The sequence below is a fragment of the Tamandua tetradactyla genome, chromosome 9, assembly GCF_023851605.1.
Source record: "Tamandua tetradactyla isolate mTamTet1 chromosome 9, mTamTet1.pri, whole genome shotgun sequence".
Classification (NCBI taxonomy): Eukaryota; Metazoa; Chordata; class Mammalia; order Pilosa; family Myrmecophagidae; genus Tamandua; species Tamandua tetradactyla.
The window spans coordinates 107,637,035-107,660,743 of NC_135335.1; the positions used below are offsets into that span (position 1 = coordinate 107,637,035).

The 23,709-nt window shown below is 39.3% G+C and overlaps 1 protein-coding gene and 1 long non-coding RNA gene across 6 annotated transcripts in view; one reads left to right on the plus strand and one right to left on the minus strand.

Annotated features, from left to right (window-relative positions):
- Positions 1-23,709, minus strand: part of DEPDC1B (DEP domain containing 1B) — a 109,284-nt gene that overhangs the window by 28,496 nt on the left and 57,079 nt on the right. The window lies entirely within an intron of this gene.
- The window catches only part of LOC143647348 (uncharacterized), a 48,234-nt gene continuing 44,170 nt past the window's right edge, over positions 19,646-23,709 (plus strand). For both annotated transcript variants that reach the window (XR_013157992.1, XR_013157991.1), the window contains exons 1-2: positions 19,646-19,712; positions 22,435-22,507. This is a non-coding gene — a long non-coding RNA (uncharacterized LOC143647348). The remainder of the gene's footprint in view (positions 19,713-22,434; positions 22,508-23,709) is intronic.

The following is a 23,709-nucleotide window of genomic DNA, read 5'->3' on the forward strand; positions in this document are numbered from 1 at the left end:
CCATAAAATGGGTTGGCATAACAACAGAAATTTATTGGCTCAGTTTCAAGAGCTAGAAGGCTTTGTTTTAGTTTGCTAAAGCTGCCAGAATGCAACACACCAGAGATAGATCGGCTCTTAATAAGGGGATTTATTTAGTTAAAAACTTAAATTTCTTCAGAGGAAAGGCAGCTAACTCTCATTTGAGATTCTGTTACATGGGAAGGCACACTGCTGGCCTTCTCTCCTGGCTTCTGAGTTCCAACGGCTTTCCCCAGGGCAATTCCTTTTTGTATCCCCAAACATCTGGGCTAAGCGGCATGTGCTGAGATGAGGTATGCTGAGCTTCTTAGTGCTGTGTTGAACTCTCTTCTGCCCTCTCTTTTAAGCCTCCAGCTAATTAAATTAAACTTCACTCATTGGGAAAGGCACTCCCCTTAGCCAACTGCAGATGTAATCAGCCACAGATAAATTTCACATATTAATGATTCAAGTTCACAGCAACAGAATGAGGCACCATCATCTGGCCAAGCTGATACCTGACTAACTATCACAGGCTTGTTTTCTCCCAGAGTTGATATCTTCTGGTTGCCTGGCAATCTTTGAGGGTTTTTGCCTTTTCCAATACAACAATAGGCCTGCTCTGTCCACACATGTGCATGGGCCCATTCTCTTCGCCCAAGGAGATCATTTTGTTCCAGACCTTTGCTTCCAGAATATTGCCCTGAAGACCTTTTTCTTCAATTTGTCCTTTCTCTGTCCCTTTCAGTCCAGGCTGGCAGTGGTTCCAATCATAAAAATTGTACAAAATCCTTGTCAGTTTCGTGTGCAGTTCACATGGGTCCAAATCACCAAACAACAGAACTTTCCACAGATCCTTCCTCGATAATTACATTTCCAATCCTGACTTCCTCTGAAATGTTTAACTGGACCCATGTTCAGTCAAACCCTCATTAGCAAAGGGTTGTTCAGCTAAACCCTCACATGGAGCCCGGTTCTCTGGGAACACACTTCCCAAATGCTTAGGTAGACCTGATAGAGCCACCTCTGGCCATAATCTCAGAGTACACTATCAGTCAGGCTGAGAATTTTCAAGTTCACTGTATTATATTTGTTTTAGAAGCCAGGAAATCATAACAATTTTCAGTACTGGAAGGTGGGGTGCTGCTATGACAAGTACTAAAAATGTGGAAATAGCTTTGGAATTGGTTAATGGCTGGAAGAATTGTAAGGTGCTTGATAGAAAGAGCCTAGATTGTATTGAAGAGACTTGGTAGAAATGTGGATATTAAAGGTATTTCCAAAGAAGCCTTAGAAGGAAATGATGACTGGGTTATTGGAAACTAGAATAAAGGTGATCTTTGTTATAAAGTGACAGAGAATTTGGCAAAATTGTATTCTGGTGTTGGACTGAAAGTGGCACATGAGAGCAATGAACGTGGACATTTAGCTGAGGAGCTTTCCTAAGTAAATGTGTAAAGTGCAGCCTGGTTTCACCTTACAGCATATAATAAGATGCTAGAGGAAAGGGATAAGCTGAGAATTAAACTCAAGCATAAAGGAACCACAACTGATTATTTTGAGAAGAATGACCCATCCTTTCTGGAACTGGAGTCAGCTAGTAGAGTGGCTAAAATTTGTAAGACTGACAATGGCAAACATTTACAAGGATATAAAGCTACTGGAATGCTCATAGGTTGCTGGTGGGAATATAAACTGGCACAATTACTTTGGAAAATAGCTTGTCACTTCCATATAAATTTAAACATATATTTACCATATAACCCAGCAATTCCACTCCTAGCCATTTGCCCAAGAAAAGACAAATTGTCCATATAAAAATTTGTATATAGATATTCACAGTAGTTTTACTCATACTAGCCAAAACTATAAATAATCCTCATGTCCACCAACATGCGAATGGATAAACAAATTGTGGTATATCATGCAAATAGAATGCTGAGCAATAAAATGTAACAAACCACTAGTACATGCAACAATATGAATAAATCTCAAAACATTACATTATCTAAAAGACGCCAAATACAAAGTTTATACTGTAGAATTTCACTAATATGAAACTCTAGGAAAGAAAATCTAAACTATAGTGATATAAAGCAGATTAGTGGTCACCTGATGCCATGATGGGGTTCAGGAATGACTGAGAACACAAGAGAATCTTGAGGGTTGATGGAAATGTCTACATCTTACTTATGGTAGTAATTACATGAGCATATATTTGTCAAAACTCACTAAGTTGTACTTAAAAGTAACAAATTTAATTCTAGGTATAACTCAATAAAGTTAACTTTAAAAATAAACTAAATGACTATAAGAGAAATTTGAAACATAAACATAAAAAAAAAGTATTAAGGTACAAAATCTGTTTTTTGTACCAAAAGATATAAACAGATTTCTTAAACAAGATGCAAAAATTAATTTGACAATAATAAAAGGTAATAGTTCTTTACTTTTGATTAAAATTAAGGCAAGCCACAAAATAGGAAATGGTATTTGCAAGACATAAGATACAAAGGATTACTATCCATAATACATTTTTAGAACAAGTCAATCAAAAAAGAAAAACAAAATGAGTAAAGGATAGAAAAAGTTATTCACCCAAGGGGAAATGCAAATGACCAATAAACAGCAATAAGATTCCTTTTCACACACAACAGATTAGAAAAATGGAAAATTCTGATAAAATTAAGTTTTGGTAAGGAAATGATCAAATAGGAAAATATTGCTAATGGGTAGGAAATTAATACAAGTACTTTGGAACTATTTGATATAACTAGTAAATATGTGAAAACCAAACAAGCCAGCAATTCTGCTTCTAGATACAGAGAAACAAATGGATGTTATTGCAACATTGCAAAATATGTGTTAATTCAGGGTGTTGGGCACAAGGGTGTCATGTTATTCTTTTTTTTTTATATTTGCAACATATCATATCTATACGTTTTTAGCCTATTTTTTCTTAATTTTTTATTTTGAAATATGTTTGAACCTACAAGACACCTACAAAAATAATATACTCGATTCAGAGAACTCCAACAGACCCCACTCCCCAGACACCAGATCCAACAACCCCAAGCCTCACTGCACCACTCTATTCATCCACTTTTCCATCCATTCATCCATTCACCCACTAATCCATTCTCTGAACACTTGAATACAGGTCATCCACATTACACTCCCTGAACACCCAAATGAACACAAGCACACCTGCCAAGAACAAAACACCCACCCATGCAACCACCCCAAGTTCAATCAACAAGTCTAAGCAATCCAACACTGATACAAAGCCCACTGCCCGTATTCCAATCTCTCCTCCACATGTCCCAACAATGTCCCTCCAAGCCCAGCCCTCCACCCCCAGATCCCATCCAGGCCCATGTGCTGCACTCAACTGCCATCCTCTCTCCAGGCGCTCCCTCCCTATCCCTTTTTCTAATTGTGGGGACATACCCACATTATAAATTTTCCATCTCAACTACTCCTAAGCACACCACCCAATGGGAACAACATTCAGAATACTGCAGCACCCCACCACCTCTCACCACCAAAACCTCCCCACCTCCCCAAACAGAAACCCCACTTCTACCACACATCAATTCCCACTCTCACTCCTGGCAACCTATACTCCAAATCTGTCTTCAGGAGCCCACACATGCCCTGACACTCTCCTTACAACCACCATAGGGTTTCAACTAAACTTACCAAATATACAACAATCTTCTTCACCCCAATATAAATCCAACTTCAACAGCACACACAAACTATTCACCCACACCCCACTAACCCCCACCTCCATGTAGTTTCTGTCACAAACTGCATGTCCACATATTGTGAGTCCAAAATCACTGACCACACTCTACCCATCTGCCCTCTAGACCCAGCAGGAAGCAAAAAGTGTGGTCACAACCAAGTATGCCACAGCCCTGATACCTATATATATTTACCCAGCCACTATCCTCACCAGAGGGTAGTGTCCTTCACCTCTTCACATGGCCTTGATCCACTATATACTGTTCCCTTTCCCTAACCTACAGAACTCTTACCAGCTTCTCCAGCAAGGCTGGTCCAACAGTGATGAAAACCCCCAACCCCTCTTCATCCAGGAATGCCACAATCCCTCCCACATCCTGAAAACAGCCCTGCAGGGTATAGAATTCCTGGCCCACAACCTTCCCCCTCCATCCTCACCCCCCACCTCCCTCCACATCACTTTAAACATATCATCCCATTGTTCTCCCATCTCCACAATCCTCCAAGAAGAAACTGGCACTCAATCTGAGGCTCCCCTGCACACAAGATGTGGCCATGTCATCATCCCTGGAACTGGACAATCAGACCATAATAATGCCCTGGGTTCACCTGGGTCCATCCTGTCCAGAGACACTTAGTGCCCTGGATGTACACACTCACATCCCTCACTAAACTTGGAAAGTTTTCAGCCACCATTTCCTTGAACACACTCTCTGTTTCTTTCTCTTTTTCTTCTCCTTCTAGAACTCCTATAATGCATTTATTGGTAAGTGCATCTTCCAGGTTCTTCAAGCTCTGTTCACTTTTTTTTTCCTTCCTCTGCTCCTCAGACTGAATGATCTCCATTGTCTTATCTTCAAGTTCACTGATTCTTTCACCTGCCAGCCTCAATCTGCTATTGAACACCTCTAGGGAATTTTTTATTTCTGTCACTATGGTCTGCACCTCTGGGTTTGGTTCCTTTTCACAGTTTCCATCTTTCTATCAATATTCTCTTTGTGTTCATCTATTGTTTTCCTGATTTCCTTTAGTTCTTTGCTTATGTTTCCTTAAGCTCTTGAGCATTTTTAGGACCCTTGTTTTTTTTTTTTTTTAAGTCTGTTGAGTTCCCTCATTGATAGTTTCTAATGCTTTAATCTTCTCCTTTGCCTAGGCCATCAATTCCTGTTTCTTAGTATGTTTTGTAACCTTTCATAGAACCCTGGACATTTTGATATTTTAATGTGTTATCACTACATTTAGACTGTCATTTGTCCTTAAGCTTTTATCTAGCTAGTATTATGATAGAGCTTTCCTTGAATGCCAGGAGCTTTCAATAAGCTCCTGGCTTATTGAAAAATAAGAAAAGGGAAAAAAAAATAAAACCACCTTTCCTAGTCTTTGCAGATTGACCTGTGTACATGCTGCCTTTCAGGTCTATCGATACAAAGAGTTTAGAGCATAGCTCCAGGTCAAAGCATAAGGGCCTCCCTGACCCTTTCTGCACATAGACCTTGCCAGGAGCATGTAAGAATGGCCTTGGGAATCCCTTTATTTACACACATCCAAATATTCCCTCTTCTCTAGGAAGGAACACTTTACTGTATGTTTTACAGCTACCAATCCCTTGTTCCAGGCAAGCATAACTTGTCTGCTCTCCCACAGTGTTCTGTAGGAGAGCTCTCAGAGCTGCCCTCTACACACAGGGCAAATTCTCAGGCTATCACCAGACAAACTAGGCCAGACATACATGATGCTAGTATTTGCATAAGGCTTACTCTGCTCTCACAAGAACTGGAACTAGGGATTTGCACTGGGAACGCAGGCCAGCTCCAAGAGGAGCTGGTGAGAGGTGCGGGAGAGGCCAGCCAGGACACCATGATATCCTATCACTTTTAAGTAGCTTTTCTCTTGACTCGCACTCACCCTGTAACTGTAGTCCTTTAACTGTTTTCTGGAACCCTGAGAAGGACATTCCTGCCAGTACTTGTTGATTGTTCAAAACTTCTGAGTGGGGTTGGACCCATCTAGTGCCTCACACTGCCATCTTGATCCAGATGGAGTCATACTTATACTTTTTTTTTTTTTTTATATATATATATATTTTTTTATTAATTAAAAAAAGAATTAACAAAACAATTAGAAATCATTCCGATCTACATGTACAATCAGTAATTCTTAATAACATCACATAGTTGCATATTCATCATTTCTTAGTACATTTGCATCAATTTAGAAAAAGAAATAAAAAGACAACAGAATAAGAATTAAAACAATAATAGAAAGAAAAAAAAACAAAAACAAAAAACCTATACCTCACATGCAGCTTCATTCAGTGTTTTAATATAATTGCATTACAATTGGGTAGTATTGTGCTGTCCATTTCTGAGTTTTTATATCCAGTCCCGTTGTACAGTCTGTATCCCTTCATCTCCAATTATCCCTTCTCTTTTTTTTTTTTTTTTTAATTAACGGAAAAAAAGAAATTAGCCCAACATTTAGAGATCATACCATTCTACACATGCAATCATTAATTCTTAACATCATCACATAGATGCATGATCATCATTTCTTAGTACCTTTGCATTGGTTTAGAAGAACTAGCAACGTAACCGAAAAAGATAAAGAATGTTAATATAGAGAAAAAAATAAAAGTAATAATAGTAAAATCAAAACAAAACAAAACAAAACAAAACAAAAACCTATAGCTCAGATGCAGCTTCATTCAGTGTTTTAACATGATTACTTTACAATTAGGTATTATTGTGCTGTCCATTTTTGAGTTTTTGTATCTAGTCCTGTTGCACAGTCTGTATCCCTTCAGCTTCAATTACCCATTGTCTTACCCTGTTTCTAACTCCTGCTGAACTCTGTTACCAATGACATATTTCAAGTTTATTCTCGAATGTCCGTTCACATCAGTGGGACCATACAGTATTTGTCCTTTAGTTTTTGGCTGGATTCACTCAGCATAATATTCTCTAGGTCCATCCATGTTATTACATGGTTCATAAGTTTATCTTGTCTTAAAGCTGAATCCATTCTGCCATTCTATGTCTTTTGATTGGGAAATTCAGTCCATTAACTTTTAGTGTTATTACTGTTTGGATAATATTTTCCTCTACCATTTTGGCTTTTGTATTATATATATCATATCTGATTTTCCTTCTTTCTACACTTTACTCCATACCTCTCTCTTCTGTCTTTTCGTATCTGACTCTAGTGCTCCCTTTAGTATTTCTTGCAGAGCTGGTCTCTTGGTCACAAATTCTCTCAGTGACTTTTTGTCTATAAATGTTTTAATTTCTCCTTCATTTTTGAAGGACAATTTTGCTGGATATAGGAGTCTTGGTTGGCAGTTTTTCTCTTTTAGTGATTTAAATATATCATCCCACTGTCTTCTAGCTTCCATGGTTTCTGCTGAGAAATCTACACATAGTCTTATTGGGTTTCCCTTGTATGTGACAGATTGTTTTTCTCTTGCTGCTTTCAAGATCCTCTCTTTCTCTTTGACCTCTGACATTCTAACTAGTAAATGTCTTGGAGAACGCCTATTTGGGTCTATTCTCTTTGGGGTGCGCTGCACTTCTTGGATCTGTATATTTAGGTCTTTGATAAGAGTTGGGAAATTTTCAGTGATAATTTTTTCCATTAGTTTTTCTCCTCCTTTTCCCTTCTCTTCTCCTTCTGGGACACCCACAACACGTATATTTGTGCGCTTCATATTGTCATTCAGTTCCCTGATTCCCTGCTCAAGTTTTTCCATTCTTTTCCCTATAGTTTCTGTTTCTTTTTGGAATTCAGTTGTTCCATCCTCCAGTTCACTAATTGTAGCTTCTGTCTCTTTAGATCTACCATTGTAGGTATCCACTGTTTTTTCCATTTTTTCTTCTTTGTCCTTCACTCCCACAAGTTCTGTGATTTGTTTTTTCAGATTTTCTATTTCTTCTTTTTGTTCAGCCCATATCTTCTTCATGTCCTCCCTCAATTTATTGATTTGGTTTTTGAAGAGTTTTTCCATTTCTGTTCGTATATTCAGCATTAGTTGTCTCAGCTCCTGTATCTCATTTGAACTATTGGTTTGTTCCTTTGATTGGGCCATATCTTCAATTTTCCGAGCGTCATCCATTATTTTCTGCTGGTGTCTGGGCATTTGATCAGATCTCCCTGGGTGTGGGACCCAGCTGGTTGAAAGGTTTTTCTGTGGAATCTCTGGGCTCTGTTTTTCTTTTCCTGCCCAGTAGGTGGCGCTCGTGGCGGTCGTTTGTCTGCGGGGCAGTCGGCCCGGGAAACCGCGCGTGGAGGCGGGGGTCGCTGGCCGTGGCTTGGGGGAGTGCCGGTCCAAATTGCCCAGCTGGCCCGAGACGCCAAGCGTGACGGGAGGGCCCCGCTATCCAATGTTCCCAGTCAGACCGGGGAGCCACGTGCGTGGAGGGGACCCCAGACGCCAGCCACCCCAGCCGGGAAAACGTGCACCCCTCGGGTATCTCACAGCAGTGGATTCTCCCTACCCGTTCAGCCGTTCCAGAATGGGGTACGCTGTCTTTTTTGGTCTCTGTCGTGACTCCGGGAGCTGTTTTGTATTGTTTCTGTTTCTTTAGTTGCTTTTCTGGAGGAGGAACTAAGACCCGCGCGTCTTACTAAGCCGCCATCTTCTCCCCTTATACTTTTTTTTAAAAAAAGAGTTTTAAGCTGAGAAAAATACAGGCAATACAAAAACAATAAATTAAATAATTAATCTAGTAAATTAGTTAACAGTTTCTCTCCTATTAGAAAATAGGCTTCATAACTATAAACATTTATCTGTCCTGTCATCTGCCATATCCCAAACATCTAAAATAAAGCTTACTGCTCTAGTTTGCTAGCTGCCGGAATGCAACACACCAGAGATAGATTGGCTTTTAATAAAAGGGGATTTATTCAGTTAAAAATGTATAGTTCTTCAGAGGAAAGGCAGCTAACTTTCAACTGAGGTTCTTTCTTACATGGGAAGGCACAGGGCGATCACTGCTGGCCTTCTCTCTAAGCCTCTGAGTTCCAACAACTTTCCCCCAGGTGATTCCTTTCTGTATCTCCAAAGGCCTGAGCTGAACTGCCAGCGCTGAGATGAGGAATGCTGAATTGCGTGGGCTGTGGGACGTTGAGCTCTTTCATTTAGGCACCATCCAATTAAATCAAACATCACTCATTGCAGCAGGCACACCTCCTAGCCGACTGTGCAGAGGTAATCAGTGACAGATGAGCTTTACATGCCATTGGCTCATGTCCACAGCAAGAGAACTAGGCACCTTCACCTGGGCAAGTTGACACCTGAACCTAACTACCACATTTGCATACAGAAGAGATTTAAGTACTATCTCAGAGAACTGATCTATTGGAAATATCACTTAAGTCTCTGAAAAGCAAACTATGTAGTGAGAAAGCCTTTTTGCCTCCTTCTTCCCTTCCTACTTTGTATATTGTAGAGCAGCAGTCAGCAAACCTTTTCTATAAAAAACCAGATACTATACTCAGCTTTGTGAGCCATATGGTCTCTGTCACAACTATTCAACTCTGCCATAGACAATACAGGTTGAATGCTGTGGCCATACTTGGCCTACACTGGGCCAGATAGGCCTACTGACCCCTGCTATAGAGTGAGGACATGATGCTTTACAGCTATAGCAAACATCTTGTAATCAACAGGGTACAAACCTCAGACAAAAAGCTGAGGACAGCTTTGTCTATTTCCATAATAACATTTGTGAGTCAACCAATTTTGAGCCTTTTACTGTCAGTCTTCTTCTTAAGTGAATAATAAATGTTCTTACTAAAAAATACATATGTGGCATATAATTACTACATTATGTAAAATCACTTTTAAAATAAATTTTTAAAAACTATGTACCAATTTTCTTACAGTTTATTCACAAAATAAGATACAAATATATTCCTTATTAATCTTATTTTTATATTTTCTAACATTATATCTTAGGTACACAACATTATTTCTCCAAATGAAAGTGAATTTAAACTATTCAAGGAAGACTTCTAGGGAAAATTTTTAACTATTCTGCATTTAAGCAGGATAGTTTAAGTTTCGAATCTTATCTATGATTTTGCTAATTTCAAATTCTGAAAAGAAGAATTTAACATTTACTTGAAATTCACAAAATTTATGTTGGTATTTGTGCTAGTTTGAGACTGCTATGTACCCTAGAAAAGCCATGTTCTCTTAATCCTCATTCAGTATCGTTTAGGGTGGAGCCCTTTGATAATTGCTTCCATGTGGGTATGATCTACGCAATTGTGGGTGTGACCTTTTGATTAGATGGAGATGTGAGTCCACCAATTCAAGGTAGGCCTTGATTAGTTTACTGGAGTCCTTTTAAATAGGGAAAAATTTTGGAGGAAGCTTAGATGCTTGGAGTGCTGACAGAGAAAACAGATGTTACCATGTGCCTTCCCATGAGATACTAAGCAAGTTAGAACCCACAGTTGCATCCTGGAGGAGCTAAGTGAAGGCACACAGATGCTGAGAAAGGAAACCACTGTCATCAGAGCTGGATGCAACAGAACTGGGAACAAGGACAGCAGACCCCAGACACATGCCTTCCCATGTGACAGACTTTGGGCTTTCTTGAGTCAAGGTATCTTTCTCTGGATGCCTCAGTTTGGGCATTTTTGTGGCCTCAGAATTATAAACTTGTAATCTAATAAATTCCCTTTATAAAAGCCATTCCATTTCTTGTATTATTTCTGGCAGCAATAACAAATTAATATAGACTTTATTTCTAATAGTAGAATATTTTGCTTCAATTTTAACTTTGAAGGTTTCTTTATAAAAAAGAATATAATTGCGTTATTGATAAAGACTAATTTGGGTTTTAAAAAAGTCGAATACTGGGTGGTGCAAAGGTGGCTCAGTGGCAGAATTCTCATTTGCCATGCCAGAGACCCAGGTTTGATTCCCAGTGTCTACCTATGGAAAAAAAAAAAAAGCAAAATACCTTGTGATGAGATATACTCACTGTATTGTTAATGGAATGGTACTTGTTTTTGATTAACCCAAGATCTATTTACTCCTTTCCACAAGAAAATCTGTTTTCTTTGAGGTATTCATGTATGTCAGATAAACCGGACTGTACTCCCTGTTCCAGGTGGAGGTTCTTGTTGGCTTGAGCCAATAAGCAAATCTGTGTCCCCAGATACAGCCATTGTTCAGGCTTATCCATGAGAACTAAGGGGATTAATCAGGGTGAATCTTAGGATTCTTGCTTGAAATAATGGAACAAAAGAATTTGCCCTTTGGTCATAATGGTATCAAATACAATGCACAAAGTTGCACCAGGCATTCGATGGATAATGATGGTTTAAGAGAGAGTATGGAACCAAGAAACACAAATGAGACAGTGTGGTAATTACAGAATTAAGTTAACACTGAAGCCTACCCTTACCCTGTGGATTTCAAGTTCTGAAATAATAAATGTTCTTGTTGCCTAAGCCAGGTTAAATTGGGCTTAAATTGTTACAGGAATGTATTTCAAGTATCTTAACTGATACACGGGGATTCCAACTAGACCTTTAATTGGTGTGCATTTTTCCCTTGCAATACCAGGGTGGTAGACAGAATACTATTCCCTCCCTGAAAGGACACAAAACCATTTTCTTATCTTGAGAGTTCAAAATCAAAGTCAGGTGATGACCACTGCTAGTATTCCTCACATAAGAGTAAAACTAGAATATAGTTTATCCCTGAAGAAATTCTCAAATCTCTTTACAATGCTGATTTTTAAGACATTAGAATGAAAAGCTGAGAATGTTAACTATAAAAATTTTAGGCAAAGGTTATATGAGATATTTTTATCTAAGCATGAATGGCATAACGTGTATATACGTATCTTTCACAATTATTATTAGTAATAATATTTAGGAATGTTATACTATTTTAGAGGCTTTCATATTCATTAACTCTTCACAATTCGTACTATATAGGTAGGCAAAGATGAAAATTCAGAGGGGTATTTTCCAAACTTTTTAACTGCAAAATTGATATATTTTATCACTGTATAAACATACATGCACACATACATACATGTAGTTAACCAAAAAAGTTTATGAAAATATCTACTCTTACTGCATACAATACACTGATATTTTATTTTCAACACATTTCTTTTATTCTTTTTTTTTTTTTCTGATCTGCTTCACAGATTTCACAACCAAAACACAGTTTAATAAACACTTGTTTAGGGACTACTGAGTTTGAACTGACATTCCTATATACATAGCCAGAAGTCAGACAAGACATTCTGGTCTTGAACTCAGGAGATAGATCTGGGCTGAAGATACACAATCAAAAGTCCTCGGCATACTGGTGATACCTGAAGTGGTACAGATATGATCAAAGTGACGCTGTATAGAGAAAAGGCTGTGTTAGGTGGACCTATATAACATTTGTAAAGTCCTTCTTGATATCCAGTCCCAAGGATGTTAATTATTTTTCAATCCATTCAAATGTTAAACCAGGAGTCACTTTTACTTCTGCCTTTAAGTCTTAGCATTATATATTTCTATCCTTAGTTCATATAAGTCAAAATACTTAAACTCTCAAAAACAGTTTAATCTGAGCTCCCTGTTCCTTTTCCCTAACTTCCTTCCCATTGCTGACCATTGTCCAATCTTTTTTTCCATTCAATAAAAGTTTATTAACAAATGGCACTACGGGACTCAGAAAAAAATGATCGCAAGAAAACTTGGCTTTAAAATATTCAAGAGGTTGTGAGTTCACCCCTCACAATGGAGCACAATAAAATAAAATATACAATAAAGTCTGCAGTTGATCAAGTACTTTTGAATACTCCAAGATCATAAACTATTCCCAATTTTTAAAAAGCTTCTTCATTGTTTTTGTTTTGTTTTGTTTTGTTTTAGGTTCTAGCTAAAAAAAACTCCTAAAGGATATTAACATTGTATCCTCATTTTTTGACTGAAGAATTTCAAGTTGTAATTATTTTAATCTTTGGATTAATTTCATTTAGCTAAACAAAAGTTACAAGAACATCTTTCTCATAGTTCCTTCATTTCCAATCTCAACACTTTCATAAACATCACTGAATCTTCCTTTTCTTGAGAAAATGACAAAGGCCTTCTGCAGCCTCAAAGTTAACATTTTCTTGCATTTTAGATCTACATAATACTGTTATCTTACTAAGAGATTATAAAGATCTTTACAAGGATTGTGGTAGTTAGATTCAGTTGTCAACTTGGCCTGGTGAAGGCACCTAGTTCTGTTGCTGTGGACATGAGCCAATGGTACGTGAACCTCATCAGTTGCTGATTACTAGGAGACTGCCTGCTGCAATGAATGACGTTTGACTTAATTGGCTGGTGCTTAAATGAGAGAGCCCAAGGTAGCACAGCCCAAGTAGCTCAGCATTCCTCATCTCAGCACTGGCAGCTAAGCCCAGGCCTTTGGAGATGCAGAAAGGAATCACCCTGGGGAAAGATGTTGAAACCTAGAGGCCTGGAGAGAAGGCCAGCAGAGACCATCCTGTGCCTTCCCACGTAAGAAAGAACCTCAGTGGAAAGTTAGCTGCCTTTCCTCTGAAGAACTAACAAAATAAATCCATTTTTATTAAAAGCCAATTCATCTCTGGTGTGCTGCATTCTGGCAGCTAGCAAACTAGACCAAGGATCTATCTTAAGTAGTTTTACATAAAAGTCTTGCTATTACTTAAGAGAATAGCTGGATAGCAATATATGACTACCACAATTTAATTTATCCACTGTTAAAGGATTTTTTGTACTTTTCAAAAATAATTTTTAAAAGGATACTTGAGAGAAAAATAAGCATTTCCCTTTATCACTATTCAGCCAATGAGAAAACTGGGGCCTAGAAAGGCAGAGTATTTACCTAAGGTCATATACTTCAAAAGTGAGTCAAACAGGTCAACAAATCAAATTACCTGAACTCAGTAATGTTTCCATAGCTGAAATAAGAATAAAATTATAAAAAGATAACAAGCCAACCAAATAAATTATACAGTCCATCTGCAAGATTTTTTTTTCAAATCAGGGAAATACTTCAATTTATAGTTGGACTGAGGTAGGATAAATAATGAAATAATTTAATACTCAAGAAAACCCAACTCTTTCTTGTAATAGATAGGAATAAAATGAAAATTTATAATGCTCTATATTATTAGAGGTTAGGTGACACTTGGGTCATGATGATCACATGAGAGATTCAGAATTTTCAACTTTTTTCTGACACATTTGCTACCCTTTTTTCCCTTCCACAACAGTAACGTCACATTTTCTATTTTCAAATTTCTAGAAAAACAAATTTCTCATTTTTGCAAAGTAAACCTGATCATCCCACTAGCATAAGCAATGTTAGTAACAAGATATCCCTTACAGTGGCTCAAAATGAAGTAAAACATGGAGACTTTTGAGAGGACCTAGAGTTCCTGGAGAGACCAGTGGGACCATATCTAATCAATCAGAGAAGAAGAGACTAAAGAAGACTTAATGGTAGCTTTCAACTAACCAAAAGAATAAAACAAAAATGTCATGGTTTCATTTTCACTGATTACAAGTATAAAAAAGAAAGGTTTATACTGACAGAAAAGATTCAGACAAGATAACAATTGGCTAGAACTTCCTTTCCCAAGGAAAGACACAGCAAGAAGTATCATTTCTGTGGAGATTTTTAAGCAAAGCCAAACAGCTCACCTTTGGGGATAGTTTGAAAATAAAGATTCACTCATTCACAAGACGAAGACCTTTCCAGGACGAATAGTTCCAAATTGCTATGGCATTTTATGACTTCTGTTGCTTTTATGCTTAAGAAGATCTTTACCACCCTATATTTTAGGTATGAAACTTTTACATTTTATTCTCTAATTCAGTTGGAATTTACCTTGCTGACTGGTATAAAAAATGACTTAAGCTTTTCCCTGAAAGTTTTGTCAATTATCCTACTTATCACTGGTATATATAAATCATTGGTATATTTAAAGAACTTGTGTATTTCACAATAGCCAGGGAATACCTAGGCATTTCCCCAAATTTGTCTTAAGGGAATACCTAACTCCACTTTATTCTAACTATCTTGGCAGAACAGCAGTCATTATATTTGAGAGTGATTCAACAACGGCCCTAAGCCCTGGGCCTTGACAGCAGGTAACACCACCGGCAAGAACTCTGGACTAACACAGACCTTCTCTCTGGTCAAGCACACCGACCAGGCACAATCTGAAGAAAAGAACTGTTTTCCCTTAAGAATTACCATAGGATGAAAACCTCGAAAAAACTTGAAGAACATGAGGAAAGAGAAAGTAACAGGGCAAAGTTGGTACACAGCTCTAGAGGTTTCCTAAAAGTCATTGGACAAAAGAGCCAATGAAAGGAAAACCTAATCTTATCAGTATTTCCAGATAAAAAAATACAAGAGAAGATATTAGCCTATTGACTGACATCATCTACTGCATAATCAACCTAGTAAGTTACAGTGGCATTTTTCCAGCCTTGACATTTAGGAAGAAGGGAACAGCAAAGTTATTAACTCAATCTTCAAGTCTATTAGCATATAAACCAGCAGTAGCAAGCTTAATTGCCTACAGGAGGAGATAAGGGGAATAAATGATGAAGAGGGTCAAGGGAATTTGGCTTCAGTGTCTGTGAAGCAATGAAGAGCACTGGAAAATTGGTAAATTAGAATCATGTACCTGAAATATGCTTGCTCTGTGTATTAGTCGGGGCTCTCTAGAGAATCAGAACCAACAGGAGATATCTATAAATATGAGATTTATAAAAGTGTCTCACACACCTGTGAAAATGGAAAAGCCCAAAATCTGTCGGGCAGGTTGTGAAGCTGTCAGCTTTTGGATGAAATTCCACAGGAGAGGCTTGCTGGCTGAAGAAATAGTGAAAAAGTTTCTCTTCTGTCTTAAAAGTCTTCACATGATTGTAGGAGACATGCCTTAGTTAATCGCAGATGTAATCAGCCACAGATGTAATCAAATGACTGATGATTTAATATACCAGCCTTCTGGTTTATCAACCATTAAATATCCTTGCAGCAATGGTCAGGTCAAGTTGCCTGACCACACACACAACTGGGCATCATCACTTGGCTAGGCTGACACCTGAGCCTAACCATCACAGTCCAACTGCTGTCATTTTGGCAGATATACACATCACCTTGAAACACACTTAATTTTCAAATACTACACAATAACAGACATGTTTCACCAAACAATCCTCAACTGTCCTGCATACAAATGGAAACGCACTATATCTCTCCAGAAAACGGTTCTCAAGTCCTTAGGTAACATGCACTTTTAAACTTCATAGCCTATGATTTAAATACTATAACATGAACAATACAACTTACGTCATATGATAAGAGGAAAACAAGATATTTGCTTATGTACAAGTGAAAAAACATACTCATAACAAAACAGGGAGGAAATATTTACACAATCAATCTTCATTTTTGTAACTTGTCATGTGATCATAGGTCATATTTATAACTACTTTCTTCTACTACCCAATCCATGCTCCCTTTACCTTCAGCAAGCACTTCAGCTGGCAATGGTTCTTTGCCAGGTAGGGTGGCCCAAACCTTCATTCCTGAAGTTTCTGGGCCATTGTAGTCCTGCAAGGATTGGGTTATTGCAGTTTTCTACTGACTTTAATCACAGGGCATGGAAGTATTAAGAGATACCCCTAGGGGACCTCCTATATTCCAAGAAAACTCTTTTTTACCTGCACTGTGTAGATGCAGTCCTATTTCCTCTTGATAGTCGGGATCAATCACCCCAGACAGAACAGTAATCCCCTTTTGTGCATGTTGATTCAGGGGTATGAAAAGCCCAAAGTGGCCAGGTGGCAGTCTTAACTTCCAGCTCAACGGAATCATTGTTTTATTTCCTGGTAGAACACTTTCCCTTTTGGAACTAAGACCTGCAGACCAGCAGAGCTTAAGGTTCCAGGGACAGGAAGCAAAAATTTTCCTAGTGGATCACTAGAAATAATTGTGAGCAGTGCCACTCCCATTTCCACCCCTTCATTCCTGGACCCGTGAATCCTGGCTATGAGAGAAATAGCACCATAGAGTGGACACTGGTTAAAAACCTCCTGTAGAACATTGCTCCAGTCCTGCAAGGTATTACCACCTAGTTGGCACTGTAATTTGGTCCTCAAAAGGCCATCCCACTATTCTATCAATCCAGCTGACTCTGGATGATGGGGAACATGGCAAGACCAGAGAATTCAATGAGCACGTGCCCATTCCCACACTTCATCTGCTGTGAAGTGGGTTCCTTGAGCAGAAGCAATGCTGTATGGAATACCATGACAGTGGATAAGGCATTCTATAAGTCCATGGATTGTAGTTTCTGCAGAAGCACTGCATGCAGGGAGGGAAAACCCATATCCTGAGTAGGTGTCTATTTCAGTTAGAACAAATCTCTGCCCCTTCCATGTCTTCCATGATGGAAGTGGTCCAATGTAATCAACCTACCATCAGGTAGCAGGCTGATCACCTCAGGGAATGGTGCCACATCAGGGACCGAGTATGGGTCTCTGCTGCTGGCAGACTGGGCACTCAGCAGTGACTGTAACCAGGTAGCCCTTGGTAACTGGTAGTTCATGTTCCTGAGCCCATGCAAAACCTCCATCTCTACCACCATGCCCACTTTGTTCTTGATCCCACTGAGGCAACGGCAGGAGTGGCTGAGAAAAGAGAATGACTTGTTTCCATAGGATGTGTCATCTCATCCACTTGATTATTAAAACCTCCCTCCGCCGAAGTCACCCTCTGGTGAGCATTCACATGGGACACAAATATCTTCATGCTCTTTGCCCACTCAGAAAGGTCTACCCACAAACCTCTTCCTCAGACCTCTTGGTCATCAATTTTCCAATCATGCTTCTTCCAAGTCCCTGACCATCCATCCAGCCAAACATTAGCAACAGCCTATGAGTTAGTATACAAACACAACTCTAGCCAATCCTGTTTGCAAGCAAAATGAACAACCAAGTGCACTGCTTGAAATTATACCTACTGGGAGGATTTCCCCTCACCACTGTCCTTTAAAGACATCCCACAAAGGGGTTGTAGTGCTGCAGTTGTCCATTTCCAGGTAGTCCCTGCATATTGTGCAGAACCATCTATAAACCAAGCCCAAGTATTCTCTTTCTCAGTCAACTGACTGTAAAGAACTCCCCAAGAGGCCACAGCTCTGGTCTGGGAAAGAGAAGGTAATGTGACAAGAGTGGGCCATGGGCACGTGGGCCACTTCCTCACGTAACTTAATTGTGACTTCTGGACTTGCTCAAATCCTATCTCTAATATACCATTTCCATTTTATGAAGGAGTACTGCTGTGTATGCCCAACTTTATGGCTTGGTGGGTCAGACAATACCCAGCTCATTATATGCAACTCAGGTTTCATGGTAACTTGGTAGGCCATGGTTAAACATTCAGTCTCTATTAAGGCTCAGTAGCAGTCTAAAAGCTGTTTCTCAAAAGAAGAGTAGTTATCTGCAGTGAATGGTAAGGCTTTGCTACAAATCATAAGGGTCTGTGTTGTGATTATCCTATAGGGGCCTGCCAAAGGCTCCAGAAAGGATCCCTATTTGTCACTGACACTTCCAGCACCATTACACCTGCTGGATCATATGGCCCAAGTGGCAGAGCAGCTTGCACAGAAGCCTAGACATCTCAAAAAGACCCTCTCGTTCTGGTCCCCACTCAAAACTAGAAACTTGTCTGGTCACTTGGCAAATGGACCAGAGCAGCACACCCAAATGAGGAATATGTTGTCTCCAAAATCCAAAGAGACCAACTAGGCATTGTGCCTCTTTTTTGGTTATAAGAGGGGACAGATGCAACAGCTCATACTTTACCTTAGAAGGGATATCTCATCATTCCCCATACCACTGGATACTATAAATTTCACAGAGGTAGATGACTCCCATATATTTGCTAGATTTTTATCTCTCATCCCCTGACACACAAATGCCTACTAATAAGTCTAAAGTAGTTTCTACTTCTGGCTCACTAAGTCCAATCAACATGATACCATCATTATAATGGACAAGTGTGCTGTCTTGTCAAGGTTCTCGCAGACAAGACTATGACAAAGGGCTGGAGAACTGTTATATCCCTCAGGCAGGACAGTGAAGGTATACTGCTGGCCTTGCCAGCACAATGCAAACTGCTTCCAGTGGTCCTTATTGACAGCTATTGAGAAAAAAGCATTTGCTAGACCAATAGCTGCATACCAGGTACCAGGCAATATGCTGATTTGCTCAAGCAATGATACCTGCAGTTGGAATCACCACCTGGTTAAGTTTATGATAATCCACTATCATCCTCCCAGACCTACCTGTTTTCTGCACAGGCCAAACAGGAGAGTTGAGTGGGGATATGGTGGGAATCACCATTCCTGAATGCTTCAAATCCTTAAGAGTGGTACTAATCTCTGCAATCCCTCCAGGAATACAGTATTGCTTCTGAGTCACTCTTTTGCTAAGTAAGGGCAATTCTAGTGGCTTCCACTTGGCTTTTCCCACCATAACAGCCCTCACTCCACAAGTCAGAGAACCAATGTGCGGATTTGGTCAGTTGCTGAGTAGGTCAATTCTAATTATGCATTCTGGAACTGAGGAAAGGACAACAGAATTGGTTTGGGGACCCACTGAACCCACTGTGAGATGGACCTGAGCTAAAACTTCATCAATAACCTCACCTCCATAGGCTCAGGATCTGATGATTCCTATTCTGTTTAAGGATTCAGTTCAGTGACAGCAGTTCCCACAATAATATCTGACCTACAGAGAAGGGTAACTACAGAGCTCTTCACAGATGACGGAGCTTCTGGACATTCCAGATCTTCCATGATAAATCCACTCTAACATTCCAATCTCTCAAAGCCTCTGAATCTCCTTACCTACGTTATTCCAGGGCAGTTCTGACATTTTAACCTCAGGTAATGTCAGCCACCTTTTGATCCATGTTTCAGCCAATCTTCCACACAAACTGTTAATGCCCTTTATGATACCTCGAGTTACAACACTGAATGAAGAATTTCTGCTAAATAGGTCCATATCAACAAATTCAGTTTGATACAACTCTATATTCCTTTCACCACTATCCCAAACCCTTAATATCCATTCCCACACATATTCAGCTGATTTCTGTCTACATTGATTGGAAAATTCACGCAGCTCTTTTGGAGTGTAGCATAACTCCTCATGGGTCACACTTTGTACCTCACTGTTGGGACTTTAGTTATAGGTCTTAAAGAAAAGAGGGATGGGGGGGTGGGTCATGAAAAGAAACAGAAGTGTCTTTCAAGCCAATTACCTCAGGGCATTCCACTGTAGCTTCATCTGATGAAACAGGATGAGGTGCTCCAGACAGAGTAGCAAAAGCTGCTCCGTCAGGGGAGGTGGTTACAGGATTAGCAGGCATTGAATGCTTAATCTCATTAGGTGGAGGTTGGATGGCAGATACTTCTGGGCAGACTGGAGGCCAGAAAGCTGTTTTCCTCAAGGCAGTCCATTACAGGTTGTCATGGTCAGGTTCATGTGTCAACCTGGCCAAGTGGTGGTACCTGTTTGTCTAGTTGGGCAAGTGCTGGCCTGTCTGTTGCAATGAGGACGTTTCAGAGAATTAAATCATGAGCACATGGCTGCATCCACAGCTGATTACATTTGTAATCAGCCAAGGGGAGTATCTTCTGTAATGAGTGATGCTCAATCTAATCACTGGAAGCCTTTTAAGGAGGATTCAGAAGAAACAGGCTCTCTTCCTGCTTCGGCTGGTGAGCCTCTCCTGTGGAGTTCATTCAGACCCTCCATCAGAATCATCGGCTTCACAGCCTGCCCTACAGATTTTGGACTCTGCGTTCCCATGGTCACATGAGACACTTTTATATATTTGATATTTGTGAGTGTTCCCTGTTGATTCTGTTTCTCTAGAGAATCCTAACTGCTCTAGTTTGCAAGCTGCCGGAATGCAATATACCAGAAACGGAATGGCTTTTAACAAGGGGAATTTAATAAGTTGGTAGTTTATGTTCTAAGGCCGAGAAAATGTCCCAATTAAAACAAGTCTATAGAAATGTCCAATTTAAGGCATGTGGGGAAAGATACCTTGGTTCAAGATGGCCGATGACGTTCAACGTTTCTCTCTCAGCTAGAAGGGCACATGGCGAACATGGTGGCGTCTGCTGGCTTTCACGTGGCTCTACCAAAGGGGACTCTCTCCAAAATGTTTCCTCTTTTAAAGGATTACAGCAAGCAACTCCACCTTCAGTGGGTGGAGACACACCTCCATGGAAATTATCTAATCAAAAGTTACCACCCACAATTGGGTGGGTCACATCTTCATGGAAACAATCAAAATGCTCCCACCCAGCAATACTGAATGAGGATTAAAGGGCATGGCTTTCCTGGGGTCCACCACAGATTCAGACCAGCACACAAACTAATACACAGGTCTATTCAGCAAAGGCTCAGCGGATTCCAGGGATTCCGTATCCCCACTGCCATCATTATCAAGCTATATATCCCCACCCCACATTTCAGGATCCCATTCTTTTCCAATCAAAGCCCTTACTTTAACAGTAGACACTCTGCAAAGTTGAGATTTTAGTTTATGTTGTAAATTTGCTACTCGCACACTGAGGGTCTGCATCTGGTTTTCAGAGATCTCAAGTCTGCGACCACAGGAAATAAGATTTTCTTTTGGGCACACACGGAAACTTTTACATTGTTCATATAGTGCTTAAGCTGCAAATTTGAAGCCTTCAGCTCATCCCTTTCCTTCATCACTTTATCCAACATATTTAACAACAACCAGCCAGCATCATTATACCTCTTAAATCCACAAAACTCCGTAAAGTTGTCAAAAACCCTCTCACCCAGAGTCTTGCCTCGATAAGCGTACAATTGGCAGAATCTAATGGTGTTATTTTACATATCTCTCTTGCCAACTCACCTCAAGGATTGTCAGTGCTGTGTTGATTACTGGAAACACAGTCATTAGTGCCTCTGAGTCTAGTCAAAGTAAAAACCCATTTTTAAGATTCTGTTTCTCAAGAACCACTCCTGGTACCAAGCTGTATTAGTCACAGTTCTCTAGAGAAACAGAACCAACAGGAAATATCTGTAAATATGAGATTTATAAAGGTGTCTCATGCTACTGTGGGAATGGAAGAATCTAAAATCTGTAGGGGAGGCTGTGAAGCTGGCAGCTCCAACAAAGTATTTGGAGGAACTCCACAGGAGAGACTCACTGACTGAAGAAGCAGTGGAAAAATTTCTCTTCTGCCTTAAAAGTCTTCAATGAATTGGATTATCTCATCAGTGGGAGGTACACCTTAGTTGACTGCTGATGTAATCAGCCACAAATATAATCAACTGACTGATGATTTAATACACCAGCCTTACAGTTTATCAACCAGCCATGAAATATCCTACAGCAACGGTCAAGCCCGTGCTTGCCTGGCAACACAACAGGGCATCATCACACCAGAACCTAACCATCACACTCTGCCTATCAAAGCACTCACTACATAGGGCAGGAGTTCGTGTCATCAAATATTCAAGCCCAGAATGGCCAGCTCTTACAATAAGAATTCTTATATTAATTTCCTATTGCTTAAAGTTTGGTGACTAATTAAATGTTCTTTTTAAAGCCCATAGGTCAAAATAGATACATTTATGAACCAGATTTAGCCCACAGGCCACCAGTATGGGATCTTAGATTATAAAATCTGTAAGTAACCCAATTTTCCAAAACATTCTTTCCTGCTCCCTTGCCCTTTTTACTTCCTATTTGCCTCTTCCTTTTCCTCAATATGCCAAATTACTGTATGTTATTCACTTAATGGATTCTAGGATAGCTGTGGAGTGTGAGTAAAGGATGTTACCCATTCAAATGCCAGCTGAAATCTTATCTTAATAGAAGGAACCACCATTTTGAAAGGAAGATCAATTACTATAAACAGTTATGTTGTTAGGACAAGTGGCTGAGCCAAATTAAACAATTATTTTTTTTTAATTATAAGTAAAGAATAAGTCTTTCATTTCCAAAAAATCACATATTTTCATTCTTTTTTTTTTCTTTTCCTCTTAAGAACTTTTAAATACCCTGTCTCATGTATCAGGGTCATAGCTCTCAGGGTCATAGCTTTGGCATCAAGACTAACCATGTTCTAAACAGAGGAATAAACCTCAGAAGAAGTTCATTAACTAAAATGAAACTCACATTTAAAATGCTATCAAATTTTTAGTTTTTACACAAAGCAAACTGCTTTCCTACTTTAAAGTACTTTATCTAAAGATATCCTATTCCAAACAAAGTAAGTCAAAAGATTTAAGGAATGAATCAACCTTCCTAAGATTCACCTATCTATATCTAGAAATTTACTTTTCCCCACAGAATCTAAGAGAATTTCTGTTTTAGATAATCACTGCTAACCATTTAAACAAATTATGGTCTATTTTTCATTGTATAAAGGAAAGTTTCATCCTTCACTACAGAAGGATTACACATGCACACAAAAGATTTTCCATGCAGGGAGTCTCAAATATATTCACTTAAGGACTAGAAGAAGCAAAGTTAGTATATTATGACCATCAAATGCTTTAGTCTGGTCTGGCTGATACCTAAGGGCAATAAAACCTCTAATCTACCCAATCCTCTCCACCCCAAATGCTCTAAAGATGAGATTTTAGAAGGTGGCTAACTGATAATAGTTTCAAAACAGCCAGTTGGGATCAAATGAACAATTGCACAGACCAGTGACACCATAAGTATACTGATTCAAATTGGAATTAGTATTTTTAAAAAAACTTCCAAGTCTTTTTCATTTCCAAATCAGATCACCTTGCTATAGAACATTATAAAAATTGAAACTGAGAAAAAAAACCTGAGCAATTGGGGCGGGGGGGGGGGGGGGTCAGGGTACATGGGCT